Here is a 27,249-nt window from a genome sequence, read left to right as displayed (position 1 = left end):
GGTTATATACTGTTGTTTGTTGTAAAGTAAAATTGCAGGGCTATTTAATAAACTGAAATCAAATGTAATTGATTGTATTGTATATATTTTAGTTTAGACAATGAATAAAGTCAGTGTTATGGTGCTGCCACAAATATTCGTTTGATATGATGTGTTCTACTATTTTGATTATGAGAGTGGAAATAAATAAAACCTACAACGTCATTCTAAGAATGTGCAAAACTACTGCTAAATAGAACTTCAAACTCAATAGAATTTCAAACTATGAACAAGTTCAAATTTAGATCTAAAAGATTGAGTAGGATTGCTCAATAATATGTTACATCACTATCAAAAGTATTTCATAGCTGTGTGTGTCTAAGAATGGAATTAATACCATGTTATTTTTCATTAGAAAATTTACCAAATACTCATTGAAACCTCCATTTCTTAGTAAGCCAACAATAGGGTCCAAAAAGCTGTAACTTGTCAAGCAAATTTCTTCTGTCAGTGGAAAATCTGCAATTTAGAATTTATTTCAAAATTATTTTCTCAACTAATTTTTACATTTGATTAAAAATAAACAAAATAAACCCAGTATTAGTTGGAAGATATCGATTTGAAAGGTATTTTATGCCACAGTCTGATGCTATACATGATATTTTTACTTACGAAATCGGAAATACTGTATTTGGTTTGCAATATTTGACTACACGCCTTTTAAATAGTTTTGGTGGGACAAATACATAGTATCTAAAACGGGTTTAAAGAAATAACTGAATAATTATCCTTCAACAAATAATTTATACCTAATGTTTTTAATGAAACCCTATATGAGCGTGAATAGCAGTATGAATAATATTGAAAGGATCACAGGGCCATGGTTTTAGGTTTTTTTTACCAAGTCACTGCTCCATTGAAATTGGAGGTAATTAAAACCATTAGCTGTGCGATTGTAATCAAAAAATATTACACCATTCATAAAATTAATTCAAACCCTCTTAAACAAAAACAACTATAGTACATCAAGTTTGCTATTTCACAAATGCTCATGTGACGTTTTATTAGTCATGCTGTGGTCGGTCGAGCGTGGGTTGAAAAGACCACCGCAGTAGGCGTTAGGTTTCATATAATTTACAACAAGTTGCTAAATATTGATAAGGAACTTGATGGTCCTGCTTATTTATAGTCTGAAACACGTTTATAATACAGCAGTGATAGATAAAACCTCCTTGATAGTCTGACGTTGGAAAGTGAAAGAGAAATTCACTGGATTAATTATTGTAACTATTTTTTTTTGCCAAAACTATTCTCGTGTATTTAAAGTTTGCTATAACCATAGCAATAAGTTGATTGTTGCATATTTATGTTAGAGTAAAATGTACACAAAGAACCCTAATTAATAGCGAGTAATAAACTGAGATAAATATAACTAAATGAAATGTTTAAAAATATTTATTTTAAGCACGATTTTTAAAAGAATTACAGTGTGGTAAAATCGAACTGACTCAGTATAACGCCAGAAGAAAAGTAAATTTAGGATTTCAACCTATTTATCTGGTCAAAATAATGTGTTTAAATCAAAGGCAATAAAAACACACTCTTATACACTGTTATGCCTCAATTTACCACTGATGGAAGATCCTAGATTTCTCAATCACATTGATCAAATGATACCATAGAGCTGGTTTAAAAATAAACAATATTTAAAACTCAAAAACTAAATGTTTACGACTTTGGCTGGCGAATGTGTGGGGTTTCACTCGACTCGGGATCGAATGTTCGAATGTGGGCGACGAATTGTGACCCGGGCCAAAGATCACGACCTCCGACTTAAGTGTTTCTCATTTGAGGGGGCGATTGCGTCCGCTAAAGTATCAGAACTATTTCAAATGTTGATATTTCGAACAAAATTAAGCATTTGATTATATAAACCCCTAACTTGATTCATCGTAAAGAAACTTAGTGATTTATCGTAACGATGTATCGTAAAATTCGATTTAAAAACTCTACAAGCTAAAATAAGGTCGTTTAAAGCAAATGACTGTAACCACTTATCTTTTGTGAGTTCTTGAGTAGGCATACTACCCATATGAACCAGTTGTAGCCAATTTTATCATAAATAGAACATTGTTCAAAATGAACCTCACAGCGTGAAGCTTACTTTTGTCAAATAAGTATTTTTTTCTCACAGTTATCAATACTTTAATAGTTGATGTGACAAATAACAAGTGTCTTGTTTGACCTGTATACGACATAATTCTTCTTATCGCAACGTATCGGTAGACCAAATTCCGACAACATTCAGTTTTTGTTTTTTTTCTGTCCCACTTTTACATCTTAGGAAGCCCCTAATTTTAACCCTGAACATAACAGGGTTTAACCCTGAAGTAAGGGTTTTACACATTACTTCCGACTATCCCTAGAGAGTTGCGGCATTATGACATAGATCAAATCCATTGGTAACTGGCGGGATTTGAACCCGGTACCTCGGGCACCGAAGCTCCGTGCTCTACCACTAGACCAGCTCGCTACCCAAAATGACTACAGTACAACTTAAACATGGAAACATTTAGTTCTATACATCACCAAAGCACACATCACTACATATTTTCGCTGTTTCTACCATCTGTCGACGAAATGATCGAAACCAGAGCAGACAGTAGGAAGCTGCCCAAGGCCGCAGCCAGCTGACATTGAATATTAAACATGTCAGACAGACGGACTCTCAGCTGTTCGCCTCAACTCACCTGTCATTACATTACAATATAGGTATAAACAGCTGATTAAATTATACGTCGACTCGGTGAGTCATGCCCTCCAAACCGCGTTAGGTGGCGCGGCGAAGCTAACGAAATGATTGTGATAAGTGTAGGTTATTAGGACCTCTCGTCGCACGCAATGGTCAAAAATAGATTTGATTGTAAAATTATTTTAGCTTCACTGAAATGTTTGGAAGTTTTTAAATATGTAATATTTTCCGTTTTACAACGATGCGTAATGCAGAATGTTGATACCAAAGGAATCCAAATTATATACGAGAAATTATACTACAGGGTATATTGGTATAACCGTATCTCACATGTTTGTTCCATAAATTTTGTTTAAAACTGAAATACTTTAGTTCTTCAACAATACACTAAGTCAAAATTTAAAATTGAAAGTCATATTCACAAAACTAACCAAATGTGAAATCAAAACCTGCTCTATACTTAAAAACTATTCTTTGAAATAGCGACCATACTACGTATTTTAAGCCAAGTATGTAGTAAGTGTAGGACGAGTGGCGCGATCTTGTATCTTGTTAGTGACTAAGGCCGATATATTCCTTAGACAGCTGTTAATTAATAGCCCATACAGCTAATGGTAACTAAGGGACCTACAGTTTATAGTGGAATCCGAACCAGATTTTTGCCTTGGCATTAACGAATTAGTCTAATAATCAGGATAGTACTGCGGATAGTCGTAGTACTTACTCTATTTGTTGAACACTTGAACACCAATAATGAAATTTTTTTACAATATAAAACGTTTATCATCCGAAACCAATTATAATCAAGAAATACTTCGCATTTAACCATTGAATATACTTCTTCATGGAGGAGAGTGTATCAAGGTATTTTAGTACTTATGTGTTTCTTGATTTATAGTATACTTTAAACCTGTCCTCACTTATTGTAACAGTAGATTTGTAAACTGTTGTCCTCCAGTGTTCTTACGAGTAGAGCATAAATCATAATGTATAAACTAAAATAAGAGGAGAAGCCTTTAGACAACATCAGTGCACTTAAACATCACCAACAACCAAAACTGACTTTAGATTTCACAATACAAGTGATGAAAAGTCCACTTGTGCTAGTCAAAGTCTACGGTTAAACTTACAAGGTTAATTAATACATAACGTAACTAGCAACGAATAAAAATCTTTTGAAAATTCACGATTAGAAGATTATACAAATCAGTTTGTTTTATTTTTATTGTGAACTTTTGTAACATATGAGGTGCGTATAAATCCCCTTGAGAATATAAGATGATTAACCATAATTATATGTATGGTGTATCCGTGGCTATAAATAAATAAAATAAACCATAACTAATGTTTGTTGCTTTATTTACTGTACTAAATTACAACGGTTTAAATTGGTTAAAGAGCTTGGCGGCCTCTTTTACATTTTTACTATAATTGTTTGAAGAAGATGTCGAAAGTTACTAAAATTTTGGATTTCTCAAGTTACATAAAAAGAAGAGGTTTCACTGAGGGAGGGCGCAGCCTCAGATAGTGTAACGCTGAGAAGAAACAGGCGCGGCGGCTCAAATAACAGGGGGGGGGTGAAAATAGTACAACTGTTTGGTAATATACTACCATTACCACATAGCATCCAAATTGAAATTAGTTTATTCCCCAGGTTTGCTACGACGGGCGACAGGCGTTAGAAATTAATCTATGGTCTATAGCCATAACATTGACTTTGCATACTATTGTCAAATCTAAAGCCTTTGATTTGATGTGCGTTATGACGGTTACATTAAGGGAGCTAATGTTGACTTAATGTTTCTTTGTTTTAGGGTACATTTTAAGATTCCTCCTTGACCTTTTTGTTATAATACATGGTTATACTTATGATAAAACCACGGTTATAATACATCCATAGATCGTTATGTTTGGTTAATATAGTGTTTGTTAGAAAGTACATTTTATTGATTTTGACACAAACACATACGTTTAAAACGTCAAATTTATTTGGTATTCTGTGAACGCAGAACCAGTGATATTTTTAACATTTTTTCAACCATATTTAAGTTGGTCAAATAAAAAGAAATCAGTTAGGAGCATACATTAAACTAATTAACAGCTTATCACATTTATTTATTTGTTTATATGTATCCAATATGCAAAATAAATTGATTTTACGCAACCAAATAATTACAACTACCCTGAGAAAAGCTCATATCCCTGTTTTCTTTACTTCATTGCTGATCATCTAATATGCATTGTTGTTGTGGTTGTTGCTGTAGCTATTTATGAGGTTTAGACAGTGTTGTTGATAATCTATTGTAAACAAAACTCAATATACTTTTTCAAATAGAGCTTGCGAAAACACTAAGACGAGACTTTATTCAAGCTTATTCACAATAAATTCCCAATAACACTAATATAGATAACTATGCAATTATGCATATCAGCTGATTGGCAATGAACTAAAAAACTACATGAATACAAAAATGTGTGCTAATTTTGTCGTCTTGTAGGGGATTATGATTATGTAAAATACATGCGTAGACCTTTATTGTGGCACAATGGAAAAATTGCATGAAAATACAATAAATTACTTATTCAATACTATATTGGCAGCAATTGTCCGCGCAATTCACACCTACTACCTTATTATCGTGTAAACCTGTATCACTTAACCAACCTTCACGTTGATATACTGCATGTGTAAAGGTGTGAAGGCCCACATATGTGTGACAACAATACACCGCACATAAACATGTGTTAAGTTATGTGGCTAACCGCACAACGCGGCGCAATCGACCACAGTGCGTGCGGTAATATATCCAATAGACCTGCGACATGCGGTTACACGCACGCATCTGATGGTGTTTAAATAGGTACTCATGAGCTAATAGATTTAAAATCTATAGTTTTTATAGCAGGAGAGATGTTTATTTTTTGTCTTCTACAGACCAACAGGACAATATGGATTCCGAACTACTGCCCCATTGACGGCATTATCACGTAGCTAAAAGACGTTGGTGGTTGGAGGGATTTGAACCTGTAAGTCCAGCTTAGTGTGCTTAAATTTATATTTCCTATAGGTATTTTACACTGTAGATGCTGTTAGTGCTACACTGTCGGTTTAGCACGAGTAAAAAGTTGGTGTACAAGAAGGCAAACGATATTTTGGAAACGCACGTGCAAATTAAAACAAGAATACTGGCTACAGTTGTCCGATATACATTAGATGTGAGATATTTTTTAGTTTCTAAAGTTAACAGTACAACTTAGAAGGATTATAATGCGTGTTAGTATACTGCATAAGTTTTGTAGTATAATCTGGATCACCTGAGGGCATTGTTATGATAATTACCGAAGTTGCAAAAGTGAATCGTCGGAATTTTATACCCTAAATTCCGATACCCTTCAGCAATTAGTTGCTTTTTTTCAAATTACAACTTTTCTGTCATCCAATAGTGGAGAGACAGGTCCTCCACAAAATATTTGTTTCCCGGTGTGTCGGCAATATCAAAGAGAGTTGACAACTAAAAGTGGAAGATAAGTTGCTGCGCAAACAACTTGTATGTCACTAGAGGAAAACTGTTCCTCCTCCAAGCGTGGACGAGTAATTGTTTCTTATCATCCCCAGCTGCACTTTACAACAGTGTATAATTTGTCATTTGTTGCTTGTACTATGACATTAAATGGCCAAAGAACACCTTATAATACCACATGTTGTAAAATATCAGCAATCACAAACGTCCCTAGCATGAAAACTGCCTTTAAATTTTGCTAAAGGATGAATGGAATATTTATAGTATTCACAAAAATTGTATTACTTACCCCTAATAATCAGAGATAACTACATAGTACAGCATTATCATATTTTTTTATTATAAAGAGATTGGACAAAACTAACATCTATGTCTATTGAACAATCAATTTGAGTCCAAGATATTATCCTCCATCTTGATCTGTCAATGATGCCCTGTCGAGCCCGGCAGAAAGAATGTATTACGACCGGTTTAATAGATCTGTTGTTGGTGATACTGGAATGATTTATGAAAACGTCCAGGTGGCATAAACAATCATATGGATATCAATGGTAATTGATGATCTGATCGAGCTTATAAAATTAACAGTGAAGTTTTAGTAGCAAACTTTTTTAAAGCTATTTAACTATTTTTGTGTTAAACCAAATTGGACCAGTTGATCTGAAAATATAAGTGAACATTCAGAGAGTTTCATATCGATATTTGGACACAATATAATTTAAACTCAACTTAAACTGGGAAAATAACTCAAACATTATAAGTTAACTAGTACATTACCCAAATTCCTGCACCACCCTTGCGTGGGAATGATCATCTTAACACACTAGTAAATAGTACGCAAATTAGCTCATTTTCGCTTTATTCATTCCCTCTCGCTAAATCAGCTCATTTAGCGGTGATTCAATGTGGTTGGTTGGGGAAAAACAAACATAACCTAATAAAAATGTTATCTGTATGTCGATAAATTAATTATGTTAGCGAGAAAGATCTTGTGAGTATTACCACAGACTATAGACCAATTTGGCACAGTCATTGTCGCTCTCGAAATGTATGGCCACATCAGATGAACTAATATGTTCATATATGGTGCACTCGACAATATGTACTTTGCGCTCTTAATACACAAACACAAATAGCTATTTTGTATTTTAGGAAACCAACAAGTAAAAATAAGAAAAAACTAGGACACTTTAACCTTTATCAATAACCAATCATCACTCATATCTCTAAGGTAAAACAACAATAAACTAAGTACTTCTCAGTGACAACGTGCAGAGTAAGTCAGCGTTACAATAGAATTACTTTTTCGTGAACATATGATACAGGTAAGTCGCTGACGTTCAAGTTATGGCTGATGATTATGTAGGAAATCTTTGTTTATCGTCGATATTTCCAACTTACTCGACTTGTCAGGGATGCTGCGGGGGGAGGGGGGCGGAGTTGACGAGTTAGTCAAGGTGAACGAGTGAGAAAATTTATGCAAAACTATCCGAGACGCGACTCGAACCCGGGACCTGAGTCTGACAGGGCATTTACCTCGAGTTTGGGATCTGGTGGTAAAACTGTTGACTTTGGGATCCTGAAGCAGACATGTCTTTATGAGCCAGCTGTAGCCGGTTTTCTATTTAAATAGGTTAAATAAGCCAAGCACAGAATGTTGTGCCAATTTTAATCTTCTCCTTTAGTTTTTAGTGAATTTCCCGGCCTCTGTGTCATTAAAACGAAAAATTAAAGTGGTCCCGGGTCTAGTTATTACTATGATACTTTCGGCGTGGTAAAGCAAACATTGCAGCTAATGAATTTTGTATACTGAAGTAGACATCTCAATTTTATGGGCCAACTGTAGCAGATTTTCTATTTACATAGGTAACTTACCAAACAAATGCGCCACCGTTGTGCTCTACCATTAAAGTCACCGACGACACAGAAAACATACTACTATAACCTGGTTATAGTAGTATGTTTTCTGTGCCGACGATGACGAACGAATAACGATGACTCACTATTTAGTTGTGAATTGAATTAATTCTCTTTAGCCATATTTCTCAAATGTTACAATAACTGGTTTATTCTGTACAGTAGTTTATAAATATGGTTTATAACTATTAAACATTAATCGACACTGATTATACAACGGAACAAAAAAGAATAAAAATACGAATTTTTAAGTTATCTAGACACAGTTCCACATTTTGTTCGTTATAATTTTATAAATAAATTTAAAATTTTTGTAGTAGTAACATAAAGAAATTATATAAATTGGCGTCTTTTGAGTGTTGTTAAACTTTTGGCTTCTGATGACCATAAAACGCTTTTGCTACAAACCTGCAAAATAAGTAATCTTCTAGTTGATAATTAGATTTTTATTTACACTAGAATATTCATTTATAAAATGTTAACATAAGTTTACTGACCTTAAATTTCACAAACTTACTAAGAATTAAGGACATTTTCCAAATTTGTATATGTTTATTATCAAACAATTTTTTTTTGTCCTCTTCTTAAATTGCAGAATTTGGCTCGAATATGGATTTGAAAAAGAAAATGCTTATTTTGTATACATTTGATAAAAATTTGAGTGTTGTTACGAGATCTTTCATTCTTACAAATATAAAATAAACAATTCAAACTAATTGTGTTTTTGACTTATCAAGATTTTCAAAGAAAATCCATTCACTTTGTACAGGAGGCTCCAGACCTAAGTCCCACCAGCAAAAGCTATGTACTAAACAGATATTTTTAACGAGTTCTTAACGATTTCTTCTGTGTTTTAACCATTAATGGTGAAATCTCATGTGTCTTACAATCCAAAATGAACGTTATTTCGTACACTGACAACCCTCATTGTGAAATTGAAGGATACAAAGTCAACATAGTATTGTGTATCGAAGTTGTAAAGTTATTTTAGTACGCATACATTAGTTTGATACAATTTGCAGAGGTTTTCTCCACACAGTCACTTCTACCAGGAAGGTAGGTATCGTATCATAGTATTCACTACAGTGGTCAGTTCCCACCGGTATCGGTGGTGTCGGTTACACTAGTGTTGTGGTACCGCTAGTCACAACCATCTCTCCATTTGGATACGTAAAAATGTAATCAAACAATTCCTTGACATTGGATCTATAATAGATTTTAAACTATTCGAGTATTTTACAGCTGCCAACACTTAAGTACACTTTCAAACGTAAAACCTTTTTAGCTTTGACATCAGTGTGAGGTTTTAAGGAAGAATATTAATTTCCCTTAAGGGAAGCGGTCCAAACCCAAAGCGGCGGTCCAAACCCAAAGCGGCGGTCCAAACCCAAAGCGGTGGTCCAATCTTGTGGGTATTGAGAGGATTGAAACCATCGCCCTCCAACCGAAGTAAAGACCCTAACTGCGAGTCTTGCAACCCCCTTTTACTGTGTCTGTATGACGTATATCTTTTATAAAATGATCACGATGTTCTATGAAATTATTGCTATATTTCACGGGTGTGATCATAACACAAATGAGTTGAAATTACGTACAACACCAATAACTTCTAGGATCGAATAAGGGAATTTTTTAAAAACCACTTACGATCCACTTAATCATCTAGAAGAAAGAATATATTACCCTTATCTTGCCTCAACTTAAACACTCTCTGGAAAACACGTCATACCGCTGATGCAAATTCGAGCGAACGAGCTGCCTCCTGCGGTGTAAGCCTTATAGCTCAATCTAGTTTTGTGAGATATTTGCAAACGTCACTTCGATGATTCAACTGACGGTCTGGTGTAGCGCAGGTGAGTGTGCGTGTGTGGGTCGCCCACTCTCGCCCACTCGCAAGGCCATCGGTTGTGCCAACCGCCACTCCGCCACTCTGCCACTCCCTCGACACTCGCAATCCCCTACATCCTAGTCTTCCTCGATCTTAGAAAAGCTGCTCAATGGTTAACCACGTCAAGTTGCTCGAGATGTTTCTTGTATTCCTCCTTACCCCGTTAGAAGTTTTGGATGTACGTGAAACTTGCCGGATAATCAGATGCATATTCGAACTTTCTTCTTCGTCTTCCTTAATTATTGCAACTCATTGGTGAATTACGCCAACTAGTTCAAGTAGAACTGGTGAATTTGTAAAATTGGTAGAATCGGTGAAATATTATTCGCCAATGCTACATTCTCAGTTAGATGTTTTAATGGGCATGAAATGTCTAGATGCATATAGAATGCCTATCTCAACGTGTGTCATGCCAGTCTTCCTCAAACTTAGAAAAGCTACTCCGTGATTAACCACGCCAACTAGTTCAAGAAGTTCCTTTTCGTTCTGGTATCTTTGGATGTAAAATTAGAAAAATGGATAATTAAGATGCCTGAATTTAGTTCATAAACGTCTTTCTCAATTCATGCAACTCGTTGGTGAATTAAACCAATTTGTTCAAGACAATTTTTTGTACTTCCTTTTTACAGACGTTTCGAATGCTCGTAAAATATATCCATATCAGTCTCATCACATGTTCATCTCAACATGGCATCTTTTCGTCTTACTTACAATGTAGAAGCTACTTATTGATTATCTACGCCAACTTGGATCAAGCATGCTCTTCAATTCCTCCTTGTTGAGAAGTTTTGTACATTAAACTATCCAGAATCAGGTGGCTCAACTTTGTTCATCGCCTTCCTTAATTCTTGAATTTCAACTCGTAATGAATTTCGTAAATTTGGTCCAAGATGACTTTTTCCTAATTCTTCCTTTTCCCAGACGTTTGAAAGGGTCATTAAATATATCCAGATCAGTCTCATCACATGAATATATCAACATGGTACATCTTCATCTTCCATGCAGAAGCTTCTCATTGATTACCTACGTCAACTTGTTGCATCAAGCAGCATCTTCAATTCCTCTTTGTTCAGTTAGAATCTTGTACGTGGAATCATCAGATCCTTCTTGTTAAATGTAATCTCAAAATCTTCCTTCCTATTCATCCTTAACCAATTAGGATAGCTACCCAATATCTAACTCCGTCAACTTATTCTATCCGTTTCTTGGCTTTCTCCAATTTCAGTTTCAGGTTTTGAATGAACATTTAATGTCCAGTTCCGTCTGTAAAGTATATCTCAATATGTTATATCCTCGTTTTCCATAATCTTGGAAAAGCTGCTCATTGGTTAAGAATGTCAACTTGTCAAGCCGTTTATTTTAAATCTTGCTTTTCCAGAGTTAGCAGTTTTTTATGTAGGCTACATGAAATCATACGAATACTATATGCCTATCTAAACATGTTTCACTATGTCTTCCTTAATCTTGGAGAAGCTACTTCCAACTACGTCACTTTGTTGGATCAAACAATTCTTCTAATATATCCTTGTTCACCTATTTCCTTGTAGTTGAATTTATCAGAAACTTATTGTTAGATGTCTATCTCAATATGGAAAATCCTCGCATTTCATAGGAATGATACTCACTAGTTTACTATGTCAACTAATTCTATTCATTTCATTTCTTGAATGTCTTGTTCACGAAGTTTTGGATGGATATGAAATATTCAGATTCGTCTTAACAGATGCCTATCAACTCATCACATAATTACCTCACCTCGAATTGATTGTCTCTGTCCCATCACAAATTTTATACATTCATACAATTTTCGGATCCGACTTATCAGTAGTCCTGCCTATTTCAACATGTTATAATATAAGATGTTGAAATATATTATCTTGCCACAACTTGCTAACTCTCTATGTCTGTTCTCCTGTTCACACTGTATTTCACAATCTATCTTTTAGAACTGGGTAAGGAGTGTAATTAATTAAATATATTTATAAAATGCCAATTCTAGAATAATGGATCTAGGTCAACTTTTTTGAAGATCGCTTTCAAATCCCTCCGAAAAATAATGGCTCAGAGTAGCAATAAATTCTACGCTAATGAGATCGTCGATAACTAACTAAAAACGTAATAGTTCTACTTTTTAACTGGTTTTCAGAACAATACTTTATAAGGCTATACCAACCTATTAAGTTTATATTAAGCCCAGGTGTTTGAGAAATGAAAAGAATAAAGTGTTCAACAAAGTCTTGTAGTATAAACTTCACATTTTACTCTATTTTAAACAGTCTTTTGCAAAAAGCTACTTAAGTTAGCAGCAATCTTTTAGGAAGTTAAAATGGTTGTTTATAAAGGATCTTAATCATGAAAACTCCTATAAAGCGGTAACTATTTAACTTTAAAAACCACTAATTTCCGCAAGTTCTAAATTATAATTATTATATTTTTACTTGTTAATGTGTAGGACATTAAACATTACTAAGCTTAAGCTTGAAAAAACTTGTGAACTAAAAATTTACTGTTGCAAAATCCGGTATAGTGTATTGTACCGGCTCACTTAGCTTTCCATACGTTCCGTCACATGAGACACTCTTTATTCTTTGGTTCCTTGTACAGTTTTAAGGCATTTGTGGATGAGGTAATTAAAGGTATAAGATTCTCATAAAAGGCTTGCCTCTGTCTGTCCATGCGTAACGCAAAAAGTACTCTTAATCGTCGTCGTTTCATGTGGAAAAGAGAACACTGTTGTTAAGTAGTGTATGCAATGGTAAACAAGTGGCTACGTTTTATCAGTGTGATAAGTGTCACTCAATTGGACTTTAAGGGTTTAACCCAAAAGCTGAAAAAGTAGCTATTTGTTCCAAATCAACGGGCATTAAATGATTTTTGATTAAAAAGTATGTGGCCACGTGAATTTAGTGTCAAGACACTTTTTAGAGAAAAACAATCAAATTTTGTGTTACGGAATACGGAGGCTGAATGTCTGAGACTCTTGAGAACTAAGTTTATAAATTTGAATGATTGAGATTTGAGTCCTACTGGGAACCTCAAAACGGAAAAGTAAATCGGTCCCGGGTCTAGGTCTTACCACGAAACCTACGGTAATAGCTTATTCCCTATATGGGAAATTCGCTAAAAGGCGTTCTTAGTTGTTCAACAGCAATAATATATTATTAAAACCCCCTATTCTATTTAAGGGTTATAATGGAACCTCTTGCAATCATGGCCAGGGCGCTTTTCAACTCTAATAACCCGGCCTTCCCATCTTCTCTGAACAGCAACAGACTATATACGTTTCGTTCCCAATTTACATAATCTGTTTTCCGATGGACAAATGCTGCAGTTTATTACTTTAGCTTTGCATCTCTTTGGAATTTGACGGCTTTTATCCTCTATGTATTGAGTTTTATGGTGACTGCCTAAACGGATGTTCTACCGTAAAGCCAATGTGCAGTAAATAATAGGTACCATAAAATATTGTATGCATGGTTTGCAATATTTGTTCCATGTATGGAACAAATATTCCTGTCGTCTTCGAAATACCTCTAAAACACTAAAATGTTCTTTGTTTTGTTTTTCTATTTTAGGGTTATAAAAGGTGTTTATTCAACAACTATTAAGGTGGCTTTATAGTTGGGAGCGAATATCGCAACTCCATGTCAAAATATGCAAGGTTTGATACTATTCCATATAATTATATGTCAAATACATCATCTGTACAAGTATTGCAGAGTCAGTAAATTTAGCAAACCCATAATTTGCACACTAAATCAACTGAGGAAAGTACAATAGTTGTATAAGTCTATTGACATTACAGTAATGTATAAATGTTATCAGTTTAGGAAAAATGTAATTGAAATTTACCAAAGGCATTTCTAAGAAAAATTTTGTAAATGCAATAGTATAGCAAACACATAGATATATATTTCCTGTGAAAAAGGTAAAATAACTGCAAACTCAATAATATTTCACATTTGATTATTTTACTCATGGATTCAATTAAACAAATCCCGATTAGATTTTTGTGGTTCACGAAGTCATTCATTCTTTTTTTACTAAATTACTAAGATTAATTAATAGTTTTAATAATTTAAATATTATAATAAATATCGTTCAATATACCCCCGTATTGATTGTTGTACTACGTAAATAGAAACCATATGAGAGGCTTGTTTAATTGCATTCTTATTAAATTTTAACTTAAATTAAAAACTAATTTTTTGTATACAGAAAAACTTAAAAAGCTGGTCAATATAGCTTAGAAATGTACCTATCTCAGTTATTTCTAGTTTAATAAATTCTAGTAGCAGCTTCGAGCAAATAAATAAATAAAAAAAAAAAAAAAACGGAAATGTATAACAAAATCAAATTAATTACTATGGAAAATTAAAGCTCTGTACAAAGAATGAAATCCAAACACTCAAAGATGAACTCATTGCCATGGGTCGGATCTGATAATTAAGGCTTTCCTTTTAAATTTATGATTCGCTACTTGATTTTCAGCGGAGGAGAGCCTTTCGCAAGGCCTGGCAGGAGACCAGGGCCCACGCGTAGTAGAAAGCGGGGCGCCTCTACAGGTGGAAAATCTCTACATTCTAAATATTCTACCAAGAAAAGCTTGGTTTAGGATTTTTTAAACTTTAAATATTGTTAAATTTGCTATGTTTACAATGGATCAACTTTGTGAATCCTTTTGCAATGTGAAAGGGATTTAATCAAAAGAAATCCTTTTTATAAAAATTGTATGAGTTATCGTGATAACGGAATTACTAACACAATCATTTACAGCTACGCACTTAGGGTACTATTATTTTGTAGATGTACATGAGTGTACAGGATAATTAAATTGTGGAAGGAAGTGATATTACCAGTGTAGCTTTGTACCAGGTCTAGATTAGCTGTTTTTAGCCAAGGCCGTTTATTAATTGCCCAGTGTTCATGTTTAATTATGTCCCGTCACAATTAAAATGCTGGTACCTTCAATCAATAACAAATTAATAAATTACACCTCACTCCATTCTAAATTAATCTTGTATACCTTTGACTATGGATGAAAACAAAATATTCAATTGTCATGTTAAAGGTGCAGCCAATCTAAGAAAATATTTACGTTGTTGATTTGAACCTCTGCAAGAGTGCGGTAATTGCTGATATGTTTGTTGTTACTGATTGATTGTGAAGACAGTAAGAACTAAATATATTTTATGTATTTTCACTCAATCTGCCACACTCAAGAATCATACCAATTTGTGATGTAAAACTAACTTTTAACCATGCCAAACTCACGAGTTAACGTATTGTAAGCTATAGAATCTCGTAAACCACGATTTTCACATTCATTTATATTCTATTAGTGAAAAGATTGTGGTGGCAGTTGGTTAATTAGAGTATTTCCCTGGTATGTAAAATTAATGCATATATTTAGGTTAAAAAAATGCTATATTGAGTTTCGTTATAGAACCCTTACGTGGCGAAGCACAATAATATATAAACGTAAAATTATGGCTTATAAAAGTGAGTTATATTCATAGAATCAGGATCAAAATCATAAACATCTCATAGATGTCTTATGACGAATTTCAAATAGGCAGTAAATAAATGAAAAGTTACATTAATATATGTCGTGGTTAGTTGATTGTACGACCGATACCAACCATCGATGAAAATTCCTCTTGTCACAGTCACATTACTAAAACGTCTAAATTATATACAGTTCCCAGCCCAATTAACCAAGATCAATTTCAAACTAGTTCAAGTTCTATCCTATTAGTTGAGATAATCTGTACGATTATGTTTTTGTCCAAACCGACCAGAACTGCGAAGATTATAGAGATCGTTGACCATCCCATGAACACCTACGTAACCTGCAAGACCTAATTTCCGGGATAATTTCACTAAATCGACCAACCTGCTCTGCTCGTGTTCAGCTTAAACGATTACAAATTAAAAATTAGCGGGAGTTCCAGCGCATGAAGAGCCTGCCATGCCGTCAACGATAGCCCTCTTTCTTGGAATAACATTTACCATGTCCAATTTCCATTCGTTAAACGATACAAGCTTTCGATATAATTAACCCATTGGTTTGGACGTTCGATTTGTCTTTTGAAATTATTTCGAAGTTTCACTCACTGGATATAGGATTTTCATGATTACGGTAAAAACTGAACAAGATCGTTTGGGCCTTGCCTAATGTCCTTGAATTTTAATATTCGTGACGTAAATGCTTACATAAACTGTGATTGAGACTGAGGATTGGCTAAAATTATGTAAAATTTCAAGGTTCAGTTAGAACGTTACGAATCCAATGATTAAATCATTAGTAGAAAATGTTGTTCCCTCAAATAAAAATACATTTAATCGTGTATTTTATGAATTTCAGTAGTAGGGATAGGTACTAAGAATTAAATGAATTCTTGTTTACTAAATTGTGGTCAGGTATATTTCATAGCCGTTAGTAGAAACCGAATGATGCATATACAATTTTAAGAGTTCTGTTTTAGAAATAGAAGCTTTGCAAGTAGTTTTCCTATTTCAATGCTCAACTACTGTTTTTAAGTTCGTACGATGCCATTAATACACACCTGATAGGATTAATTGTTCTCTTCACTCCCAAAGTAATCATAGGCTATTGAAGAAAAATAAACAATTTATAAGTTTTGGTTATTTTCATTGTATTGGGAATACAATTAAATTTCAGTTTAATTCAATAAAATATTTGACTTCACTATATGGAAACTGAAACTGTTCTCTGTTGATTGAAACATGGTTTGACTGAACCGGCCCAAAAACCACATACACTCAAATAACCTTCAGGCTGTATTTCAAGTACAAACACAAATGTGACCAAATCACAGTCCTATCGCATCAAATATGATGTGGCTTATTTTCCTTGATATCGGAGGCTGAGGCTGCCGAGCAGATGGCGAGAAAGCCACCAACCTTCTAGCGCCTTAAATAGCGAAGAGATCCAAGCAGCAGTGGCGCAAGGCCTCTGGACGACCTTACGATGACCTTGAGTAAAGGCTCGCCACCTGGAAGTTCTGGGACCGAGGGGATGACCAGAGAACTGCACGGGGAGGAAGATGAGCCCGGAAGAGGGGGAAAGGGAAAGTGTTAATATTACCGGGCTTACCACCCCAATTTATGCAAAAGGAAGTACCCGGAAGGAAGTAATAGTAGGTATGCATTTGTAGGAGGAGGGGTTGGAATTCGCTGAGGGTGTATTGAGAAGGGGTGCTAGAAACCAAGAAATAGTCCTTGGTAAGTGAGATGGAAACAAAATGATATTTTTGATGGATGATGGGTAGCTATAAAATCATGTCTCTTGAGGTTTCTAGAATTTCTTGAGTTCTAGAAACCATGAAATCTGTGTCTTGAGTAATTAATTAATTCTGGAGACTCATGAAATTATGTGTGTTTTAGAATTTGGTGCTGGAAACTATGAAATTATGTTTATTGCGGAAGGGTACTGGAAATCTTGAGATGATGTTCTTAGGGAAGGGGTGCTGGAAACCTTGAGATGATGTTCTTAGGGTAGGGGTGCTGGAAACCTTGAGATGATGTTCTAAAGGAGGGGTACTGGAAACCACGAAATTATGTTTCTTAGGGGATGGTGCTGGAAACCTTGAGATGATGTTCTTAAGGAAGGGGTGCTGGAAACCTTGAAATGATGTCTCTTAAGGAAGGGGTGCTGGAAACCTTGAGATGATGTTCTTAAGGAAGGGGTGCTGGAAACCTTGAGATGATGTTCTAAGGAAGGGGTACTGGAAACCATGAAATGTCTCGAGGAGAGGGTGCTGGAAACCATGCAAATTATGTGTATTGAGAGGAGTTGATGGCAAATTTAACAATTGCTGGGTGATGGAGATAATTAAATGGTGTTTCTTAAGAAAGGATGCTAAAATCATGATAATGGTGTTTTTCACTACTGGTTGGGAAAGAGGACCGGGGTTGAACTTGTAAGGCAATGATATGAATAGTTCCTGAGCAGGGAGCACGGAAGAAGCCCCCGCCTAAGGAATGATCAATATTGTAAATTTGATTAGGCAGACAAGATGTTGGGACACTGAGATTATATATTAAGGGTTATCTTATTGTGGTTTAATATCAGCGTTAGCTAAAATTTGTATGAATGAAGGCTCGGAAGAAAATAATTGTATACACCGGAAGGTGAAAAGCTTGTTGGGAAAAGCGGAGGGTGATTATGTATACCGGAAGCTCCCCGTCTTAAAAACCGATTTACTTATGATGTTCTATATTCCTGCATCGACGTTATGTAGTTATTTGAAAAATTATTGTCCAGAAGCATGATATTATTTTATTTTAATATACGATATAATATATCATGTAATTCACAGTAAACGTGTTAAGGCACATTTCTGGATTCATTTAAGATCTAAATCCTATTCAACAATAATTACTTTAAGAGTCAAATGGCCGACTAGATCACACCGTTGGGTTTAACCAGTGAATGGCCGTTTAACTCAATTAATTGATTTGGATTGATTTTCATTCAAGTTTTGGAAACAATTTGTTCTGATTAAGTGGATGCTAGGAAACTCAAAATCTCATCAGAAACCATGCCGTGGATACACTATAACTAATATTTGACTCTGGGTTACAGGTTACGATAGTTACCAGAGGAAAAGTTGTAATGCACTAGAATATTACAACTATCCTAAAATGGTTATTTTTATTATATACCGGGTTTCCAGCTTTGACGGGAGAATCTTGAACGGATTATTTGGTGAATAGAAGAAGGGTTATTACAATTTTAAAAGACTATAATAAAAAAAATATTATGCGATCATTCACGGGTATAATAATAATTATTTACGACAAATTAACACAGGACGTGTGTTTTTCAGCACTATTAAACAAAATAAATTAGGTTTTGTCGTTAAAAAGTTCAGTACATACGGACAAGGCATTAAAACGATTCCTTACGCTGTAGCTTAACAGTATATTTTGTCCATGGATACAATAGTGGAAACTCGAGCTTAAAACGGTCATTACTCACCAATAGGTAAATGATAGCATAGTTACTGATCAGCTGGTTATTTAACAAAAATCATTTAACATCCTATAGTCAAGTTTTACGTAGGATAGAATGACTATCCTACGTAAAACTTGACTATAGGATGTTAAGCTTGAGTTTCCACTATTGTATCCATGGACAAAATATACTGTTAAGCTACAGCGTAGGGAATCGTTTTAATTCCTTGTCCGTATGTACTGAACTTTTTAACGACAAAACCTAATTTATTTTGTTTAATAGTGCTGAAAAACACACGGCCTGTGTTAATTTGTCGTAAATAATTATTATTATACCCGTGAATGATCGCATGATATTTTTTTTATTATAGTATTTTATAGTAATTGTTGCAGCCACTCGACTAATCAGCTGGGCTGCGATGTCAATGGGAAACAACTTACTTATCCAAATTTAAGCATTATCATGTTGAGATATTGTGTGTATAGTCAATGGTTCGACCCACTTGCAACATTATAGGCGTGGATGTCTAACATTAGTATTGATAACAAGGTACTGACGAACCACAGAAATCGCTCTGCTAAACAAACATTCGTGTTTGGGACGGAATACTATTCAGTTAACGTGTTTAGATTATTGATTGTACAAATTTAAGAGCAACGAGTTTCCATTAGTTTTTAGTTGGTGTTTAAATCTATAACTCGTATTTTACCAAAGCTAAAATGTATTGCAACTAAATCGAAAGATAACAAATAATAATAGAACACTTTCTTGTCATCTAGTGATACTGTAAAGCTATATAAAATATTAATTGACATGACCAATGCAAATGTTGTATTTGTTATTTTGGTTCAAATAAATGAGTTATGAGTTACCCTAAAAAAGGAAAGATTTTGTTTACATAGGCGCCCCAAACTCTTCCAAATGTGAAACAACACTTTAACAAGCTTCTAATTTTACAATAGGACAACAAGACCACTAAACCTTAATTTTAACACCTCAATCATTATTTTATCACAACAGGTTTTTTAGAAATTCTGTTACAAAGTTAACATTGCTCTTTCGGGACTAAAATCCAATACGGCTACCACTGATGAAGACTCTTAAAAATCAATCCAAACTCCCTGAGCGAAACAGTGTTGCAGTCTAGCTTTGCTTGTCTACTCGACTTATGTTACCAAACCTGTTGAATTTTAATAAACTTAAACCGGATATGCAAAATAGTTCTTGTTCTGGCATATATGTTAGATCACTTATTCTGTCTCGTTTTAAAATATGGTCAATTAATCGTAAAGGTATCTGGAGCCAGAAACATTCTTGGTTCAGTTTATAAAAATGTCCAATGGAGAAATACCTTTCGTTAAACGATGGATTACACCATAGCCTAACCGTATGTTTTATCTATGATTACACATACTCCTTTTGAAACAAGTCGTCCTTATGGATCAGCTGAAGACAATTATATTTTAGGATTGGTTTATGACCAGTTTTATGACCAGACTGGAAAGGTATTTTTATTTTATACTAGTTCTTTCTTACTATTAAACTAACTTAAAACTTAATATTTGGTAAATTACTACTTGACCAATCCAGCATAATTTTACCTCTGGTATTGTAGATAAATATGCACAAACAGTACAATCTACCTTGAAATAAGTGAGCAAAAATAGTCACCATTAACACACTCAAACGTTACCAATATGAACCACATGTCAAAACCGGCTTGCGTTGTTACAATAGGCTGATAAACAAATCTGCTAGATTTTCAAATTTAATGGTTTTACGTTCTTATTATACAGTATGAGCAGCTGTTGTGATTATTACCATAAATAAAACTTACTCCGTGGTTAGTCTATAACCATAGATGAAGTAATATAAACAAACCATAATTGCACCACTCAACAATTAAATTGGCCTGAACAGCTGATTAGTTGAACTTCAAATCATTACAATTTTACTTCTTCTCTCTCAATACTTGAACCTCATTGGTTCGTTACCCATGTTGTTAAGTAAAACTATGCTGTTTTGAAACTAAACAATGCTGTAATGTAAAACTTATCAATTCTAAGAACTGAACTGAAACGGCTACTAAAAAACGATCGTAGGTAAAGAACTATTCTGTCGAAATTGTGCTGAAAGTGCAAGCAAATCCTACAATAAAAAAAATACTTAATAAAACCTAAACCTAGTTTTACGCCGTTTACGTCTATGTCGTTAAACTATCAATCAATGAAGTAACCGTGACAACTCAAACTGTAGTGATGTTAGTCACTCTTATCTCAGTGCACTAGAGTGAAGTGACGCTGATATTGATGACATGTTAACATAATGACCATGTACGACATAATGACCGATAAATGACCTCGGGCAATTCATCGCATCCTTGACCGTTTACTGTGTAGAGCAAGCCTACTTTGTAGCATTTTTACTAAAATTTAATAATTTTACAATTTTACACTAAGAAAATTAAAGGGATGTAGGATGATAGATAAGAGCCATATAGCATGAGAAAAGTCATAGAAGAAACAGGGTGACTCTCATAACTATTGATATCAGACAAAACATTGGTCCACGACGATGAACCCCCAGGAATAAGCTAAAAACCTTGTTTAAAATTTTACAGTATTAGTAAACCTCCGGTTTTTGTACACCCTTTACTCAACAAAATATTTTAAGTTATTCCTTGGGATTGTATAGTTTTTATTTCACAATCGTGGGACCAATGGTTAGTCTAAAATCAAAAGTGAACACATTATGAGATTAACTTATATGTTATATATTCAATGATCATAGCTCTCAACTGTAGCATTGAATATACAAGTCACAGTTCCGGTGCTTCGAAATTCTAGTAATCGATTAATGCCACTAAATGAACACACGAGTAATAAATAATCGATCAACTATTTAGCAGGTAACAATTTTATGCAAGATGACCAATGATTGAAGAATTAATTTTCATCCTGGTTGGGAACTTGTTATGAAAGATAGTTCAAAGGACAATTTTCTTGATAGGCATTTTACATGGAAGTTGGAACTATTGTTATAAAACTGATATAATAATCTCACAGCGCTATTTAAGGTACAGTAGTGTATTAGTACTGTAAACCTTTACAGGGTGGTAAAAATGTAGGTGTATAGGGATCGATTTCCAACTGACACTCCGATCATCATCAGGCCCAATAGGAGACTGACATTCTCACTGAAGAAGCTGATTTAATGCAATAGATTGATCTATGTAGTACGGTTATTTTTAGAAAAGTTACGTCAATTACTAAAAACTATTTTATGAAGCCTACCATTACAAAATAAATTTATACCAGAGGTCGTCCAGTGGTCGAAAACTCGTCCAAAAATATCTAATGTACAGACTTCTCTATTTTCACCCCACGCTGTAAATGAAACACGTGATTGGAATTTCTTCCATTTGTTTTGATTTTCTGTTTATATTTCGTTGTTATTTCGTCACCAACATGGCAACTCATAAGGCCCATGTTGATAAAAAAAAACGTTAATTAATTTTTTGTGCTTATTTTTGAGCCTATTTTAATTTATAAAGGTATTCTGCACACCTACAGGAAAATATTTTTCTAACAGTGTAGATTTTCCCTACTATGCACAAGAGCTGAGAAAAAAAGGTTTTAAAGAAACATGCTTGCCTATTAATTAATATACAGATATAGATAATTTTGCAGTAAGCCTAATTAAACAGCTCGGAATTCAACACAAAAATAAAAATAAATAGTTCAAAACTATAGATAGACGATAAATCATTAAATAAATGTGTTTTAAATAGTGCAAACTGATAGCAAACTTACAGTATATCCTCTCTTAAAGAGCAGATACATCTATCATCAACTTATCAAATTAGGATGACAACTCTATTATCTATCAATCCATTATACAATTGAGTATTTTTTATCCATTTTCTAAATCAGAAAGGTGAAGAGACTTTCATTTAACATAAAATATGTATGTGATCGTACAGTAGGGTAATTCATCAAACAATAACTTTAATTGTATTCACTCATTGTTATTAAATTATTGTGGACGGAGTCATCAGTTTTGACATTTGTTTGTTTTCACGTCCAGTGCCTTTGGATGACTGAAATCTGTCATCGCTTGCTGATTGGTTCCTGGAATCTGGAACCCAACTTCAGCTGTCTCTATACCGGTAGACATTTCTGAATTTCGATATGACTAATCAAAATAAAACTCTCTTGATTAATTCTCTTGATTGTCATTTGTCATTTGACACTTTTCCTATCAATTAAGGATGTTATCAAAACGACTTTATATAGTAACGATACCAGAGTTCGTACCAGTCCTTTAAAAACATTACAACGCCCAAATAATAATAATCAATACTTAAATAAACAAATATAAGACATTTCTTTGCACACCAGTATTTTTTTATTTTATTTAATGTTAGGCTTTAGATAACCAATTGAGATGAGGATAGCAATAGGTCTATTGTATTTTAACCCGAATATAAATGAAAATATATGTATCCTGCAAAACGATTGTTCAAAACAATAATGCCCTTTAAGCTAAACGTGCAATGCTTGGCAAACAAAAAAATTAAGCTGCTGCTAAGCCCACACAAAATCCAAATATCTATTTCAAGACAAATTTACAAACGTAAATACCGTTTTAATAAATTCAGTAAATTCACTAAAGGGATCGTGTAGAATGGAGTGAGACTATCTGTGTGGATTATTGTTGTTACTGAACTGACTAAAATCAGAAGGGTCTTAAAGCCATGGAAATTTTCTAAAATCGCAAAGATTAAGTCAGCTGGGTCCAGTTTCCGTACAAGATTAATCTCAGGATCAAACCGACAACCTTTGGATAGTAAGGCGAATACTTTGACCCATCTACCCAGCGGTTTGACTCATGTTCTAACCGATGAAAGTCCATATGGGATCAAGAGCTCTGCCATACAATTTCTTTAAATTTCGATACTGTGAAAGATAAAAAGTTGCACTACAGCTGCGTTAGGTAAAGTTATACGAAATTACACAAATACACCATTCTTGTAATAATGGTGGGGAACCATTACTGCAAATATATATATATATATATACAAACAGTGCTGTAAATTATTTAATTTTAATATTGGAAGATAAATCAATAAATTGAACTCACTCTCTGGTTGTCGATGATCGCTAATCCCAGTACACAACACGGGTAACACTGTCACTCCTCGCACGTCACGTCCTGGCCGCACGTCGGACGCTGACTGTGGTCCGGGGGCTCAGCCCCAGCCGCTCCCTACCCTGGCTCTCCCACCAGGCACCCAGCGGCAAGAGGACCGACACTATTAAAATCAACCCTGTGTAAATTAAGTTTATGTAAACTAACTTAACCTAACCTAACCTGACCGGTACCTATTTTAACCTAACGTATACCCGTACACCAACCTAACCAAACCTAACGTTATCTTTGAACCTAACCCTACTTAACATATTCCAACCTAACCAAGCCTAACTTTTTCCAACGTAGCCAAGCCCAACCGAACCTAACCTCTTCCAACCTAACCAAACCTAACGTAATCTAACCTAACCCAAAATAGCGTGGTCTAGCCTAACCTGACATAATCTAAACTAAATTAGGTACGGTATGGCAAATCGTAATTGTGGTGGCCCTCATCTTTAAAGCCCTCAATTTTGAGATTGTTGTAACGTTAACTAGATATCTATAAATTTTCATTTTTTAATTTGAGATGAAAATGGTGTCCATTAAAAGTGTATGTATAATAAAATAAATAGTATATTGCACTAGAAGGACGGAAAGTAGGTGTATACTGTACGAACTATAGTTCCTGTGCGTTGCTTGCCAAGAGCGGGATTTCGTGTGATTACCGCTCCTCCCGGGTTAAGTTGCGTACTATACATTTTACCCATACTACCAGCAACAAGTTGTTTACTAATTTAGACATACTGTATAATAGAACAACATAACCTTATTATCTCTATTGTTTCGCTACTTTGTTATCATAATACACTAACTCACACCTGTGTTTGGATTTATCAGGCAGCAGATTTTGGCTTATTTCCTTCAAGTCAACTATTATTTGATGTGGAATTTCACCTTCATCTTCTAACATGTAAATTATCACAACACTCCTCGCCGGCGCTCGTCAATCGAAGTGATTCAACACTACACGGGTTTTCATTGTTGCGGTGTTGCGAGTCCATACGCGCCTGATTGTTTACGTCAGCTGATTTTACCCCAACTGTCTTTTCTATTTCTGTAAACAACTTTTTATTTTCTAACAAGAATACAGGAAAGAAAATATTTCATCACTTGGTCTTAGATGACTTTTTCGATACGAGCCCAAGTTTCATGTCCGAGGAAAATAAGCGAGGGTTGAAAATACACTTGTCCTACATTATGAACTACATTTTTCGTTATATTATAACACAAACTTAGTTAGAAAACGAAAACACAGTTCTTAGCTTGTACAGATAACCTCTCAAAATCTATTATTCTAATTCCGTAAGGAATTTCTTGTGCACAGCAAAACTCTTTTATTTATTAACCGATTTTGATGATTAAGGTGTCAAATAATAGGGAATTCTCTGTAGAAGTCATGGAATAACTTTTGTCACGCTCAGTTCAATGTGCTTTGCTCCATTGGACTTAAAGTTTTCATGTATTTTAAATATACAAGTCAGAATTTGTTAAGATTACCTATAACATATGATTCATTTCTTAAAAGAAAACATCTGTCTTCATAAAAATAGCCTGTTTCCCTTCTGTCATTTTAATATTTACTTTTTCTGTTTACCTATCAGTTTACTTTCAAATACAATGATTACTCGCAGAGAAGTGAGATGGGATAGTTTATTTATGCAGTTTCATTCATAGGGAGTAAAAACCAGTCTATTTCATTATGTGATTGTATTTTATTTTAAGATAATGGTGTGTTTAACGTTTTCATAGATATTTTTATGTGTTGTGTTTTCCAATTATTAATTTTGATTAGCCTATCATAAAATTCTACCTAGAAGAAACAATCCTGTGTTTGCGATTCGGCAACGTACTAACAACAGAGATGGTATGATAAAACATTTTGAAAAGTTACCTATGCTGGTTTTTGAAGTTCAAAGAAATTGTATGCGACCACTTGATTTTTTTAAATATTGCACGAACAGATACTGTCACAAAACAGACTATTTTGACTTAGGAGATCTAAGCGTACAGTACAAAACAGATTTAAATTGCCAATAAAATTAAATGAGTCAGTGTCAGTCTCCGGAATAAAATGCAATAGTAACGAAGCTAAATATTTGTAAAATAATATTATAGGATGAAGCTTCTATGTCCAATAAGTATGCTTTATCGTCTGCAGAATGATTACTGCGAAATATCGCCAAAAGAGATGGCCAAGCAAAGCCTTTTGGTGGAAAGGTTTTGGAGGTAATTTCCAGCAATGAGCTACCATATAGTCTCTGGTGCAAGTCGCTGTGAAATGGTAGAAAATTCAATAATTATATCACCTTAATGGTCAATGTTTAAAAATGCTTCACTTGCTAAAAACATGAGAGCAAATTCAAGGGAATCAATATTTGCTGGATATCTTTTACGAATAAGGATGGCCAAGAGAGCTACCTTAATGGTCTTTGTGAGACATTGATAAGTCTTCCACCACAATGTATTCCGGATAAAAATAGGCTATCATTGACGAAAGCTTCAGTGAAGGATTCTCTGAAGTTGCTTAAAAAAAGACAAAAATCATGCAATAATTTAACCAAAGATAATGACAGTAGAGTTTACTACTCAGTGGACACTTTGATTCAAGAAGAGGAAGACCGGTTACATGTCCCTGATGAATTTCTCCACACTTTAGCACCAAGTGGTTATGTCTCACAAGTTATGTTTATAAAAAGGTGGAATTGTAATTTTACTAAGAAATTTAAATCCATAAAAAGGACTGGTTAATGGAACCAGAATAATGGAGAAAGAGATTAATGACAAAGTCTTAAATATGAAAATGATTACTGCAAGTTCGGCTGGAAAGCGAGTATTATTATTCCAATTAAGTTTAGAATCGTCAGAGGTAAATTTTCTCCTGAAATTCAAACATCTGCAGTTCCAATGCCAAATTGCTTTTGCCATGACCATCACAAAAATTCAAGGACAGACACTTGAAAAAGTTGGTTTTATCTGCCATAGCCCTGCTTTCAACATGGGGCACTGTACATACCGC

General features: G+C 34.3%; 1 protein-coding gene across 3 annotated transcripts in view; it reads right to left on the bottom strand.

Moving 5' to 3' along the window:
- LOC128991742 (inverted formin-2) overlaps nt 1-24,269 on the bottom strand; it is an 81,050-nt gene extending 56,781 nt beyond the window's left edge. For all 3 annotated transcript variants that reach the window (XM_054414897.1, XM_054414898.1, XM_054414899.1), the window contains exon 1: nt 24,183-24,269. The gene's annotated coding sequence lies outside the window, so the exon portion shown is untranslated. The remainder of the gene's footprint in view (nt 1-24,182) is intronic.
- Nucleotides 24,270-27,249: the final 2,980 nt, after the last annotated feature.

The sequence above is a fragment of the Macrosteles quadrilineatus genome, unplaced genomic scaffold (assembly GCF_028750875.1).
Source record: "Macrosteles quadrilineatus isolate MER2022 unplaced genomic scaffold, UCM_ALF_1.0 Scaffold_4__1_contigs__length_99947679, whole genome shotgun sequence".
Taxonomy (NCBI): domain Eukaryota; kingdom Metazoa; phylum Arthropoda; class Insecta; order Hemiptera; family Cicadellidae; genus Macrosteles; species Macrosteles quadrilineatus.
Note: the sequence above shows the minus strand (reverse complement) of the source record. Positions and strands in the feature narration are given on the sequence as shown.